Source organism: Chenopodium quinoa, unplaced genomic scaffold (genome assembly GCF_001683475.1).
Source record: "Chenopodium quinoa cultivar QQ74 unplaced genomic scaffold, ASM168347v1, whole genome shotgun sequence".
Lineage (NCBI taxonomy): Eukaryota > Viridiplantae > Streptophyta > Magnoliopsida > Caryophyllales > Amaranthaceae > Chenopodium > Chenopodium quinoa.
Window position 1 is genome coordinate 4,120,098 of NW_018742484.1, and position 2,437 is coordinate 4,122,534.

Here is a 2,437-nt window from a genome sequence, read left to right on the forward strand (position 1 = left end):
GAAGACCGACCAAGATCAACTGCGGATTGCAGGTGGTTCGTGTGGGTACAAAGCGTGATCGTGGGCCTAGTGTGGAGTTCAAGTACTCCAACTTGGCTCGAATAAAGTTTTCTCGCAAGTGTCTCTTTGGTGTTTTTGCGTAGTGTTATTTGTTGGTTGTCTTGTTTTTTGTATTTCTTTATTAGTACTCTTTGTCAAAAAAAAAAGACATTTGTGCATTTGTGGGTACAAATTAAAAGGGAATAATAAATATATTTATTAACTGATCACATAAATTGAACCACATTAATTGAAAATTCTTTCAACTTACAAAAATGCATCTTCATTCCAAATATAAATATAGCCACAAACTCAAAAATACACCTCAATGTCGTTCCAATTCAACAAGGTGATGTTTCACATCCTCTAAATAAAGAAGTTGTAACACGACCTCCCATAGCACTATCCCTCAATCATATGCAAATTAAAGAACATGATTTTTGTTCTTTTGAACTCAAAGAAAATTTTGTTTATTAATTGAGAGCCTAATTTAAGATCTAATAATAACCTCGTGTGACATATGATCTATATAGGTTCAATATGGGACGATGAAATTGCAATACCAAACCAAAAGGTTGCATTTGAGGCATACTATAACAAATCACTACTCCTCGTGTGATATTTCTTTCTCTTTTCCTTGTGCTACTTCAAGTTCTGAAGTTGTATGTTGCTTATCTTCTTCAAAATTATTTTTCTTCATTGAAATTGAATTTGTGAGGTAGTTATATGATCCCTTTTCCTTAAATAGTTGGGAAAGTGAGGTTTGCAATACAAATATCCATCTAGAGCAGCATAATTGGACGCGGAAAGGAAGCAACCTCCTTTTGCACACCTAAAGCATGACTTGTGGTAATTTTCTCCCTCTACAACAATCTATAATATATTGTCATTAAATAAACAAGAATTAGTGAACCTATTCTATTATAGACTAAAAATAGTTAAGTATATCTTATATATTTGCTAACCTTCTCAAGGGGGTATGCGGTTTTCTTACAGGTAGCACATTTGTCTTGGGTCCCAGAAAACATTAATGAGAGTTTGCTAGAAGACTTGCTCTATAATCACAAGCAAACAAAGACTTTAGAATTATTATCATTACATTATTTTAATTTGATGATCAAAATAATATGAGAAGCTTACCAATTCAGGTTTTGCGGTTGTTATCCAAAAAAAAAAAAGTGTCAGACTATAATAATATACAAGCGTATAAATCTTATAAAACTTATTTCTACGAGCGAGAACAACATAATATTGTATAAGACTTTGTAGAGAAAGAGTTTACATGATTGAGACTTATTATTGGAATAAGTGCCATTTTTCTTAAAATGTTGCTCAAAATGTGGCATACAATATAATACTCCGTCCAATGATGAAAATCTACATGTCTGTAAGGTAAACAATAATGATGAATTGATAAATTGTATTAGATGTAACGAAACTTAAAATGTCATATACAAGCCAATATTGGCATCTTGTTTAGTTCCATGATTACCTTATCTTAGTATACATGAGGTTTATGGTGTACTTTGTATAAGAAATTTTTTTTTTTTAAAAAAAAACCTTGATAAATGCACTTACCATGAGCCTCCCATTGCAATGGCTGCATTTGAAACAAGTTTTGTGATAACGAACCCCGTCAGCTGTTACCATATCGACCACATACACCGTTTTGTCACATGCCTTACATTTGTCGAGGGTTCCTGTAAACACCATTTTATATAATCTTCCTCTTCCTCCTCCTAAGATATAATTGGATTATCTTCGAATGAGGAATGTGGAAGAAATATGTTCACAGTAATTGTATTCAATGCAAACACTTTGATCTCAATATTCTTAGACAAAATATTGAGATATAAAAAACAAACTAAGTTGATGTAAAAACTAGAGGCCACAAAATTAAACATTGATGGATGGACGTTACCTACTTGATCTACCATATTTTGAGGAAATATAGATATATTTAGAAGATGATTTGTAGCTTGATTAGGTTTTTGGGAGATAAAGTTAGAAAGGCACTAATTTGACCAAATATTATGAAATATATTAATTATACTTCAAACTTAACCGTTAATTTGAGACAATAGAGTATATATCTAGTTGATCTAGATAAAAATGTACTAAATCAATATAAACTTATTAATAATGTCTTGTAAATTATTATTATTATTATTATTATGATTATTATGATTATTATTATTATTATTATTATTATTATTATTATTATTATTATTATTATTATTATTATTATTATTATTATTGTTAACAAAACCTACAAAGTCAAACAATTTACAAGAAATTAGTGGGGAGCCGAGACACAATCTGGGGCCCCACTCCTGTAGCTATAGCGAACCCAATCCTGCTGAAGATGTGAGTACCAGCACGAGCACCTATATCTTGA

At 30.9% G+C, this 2,437-nt stretch overlaps 1 pseudogene; it reads right to left on the reverse strand.

Annotated features, from left to right (window-relative positions):
• Positions 1–245: 245 nt before the first annotated feature.
• LOC110719271 lies at positions 246–1,862 on the reverse strand (annotated as a pseudogene).
• Between the last annotated feature and the right edge of the window lie 575 nt (positions 1,863–2,437).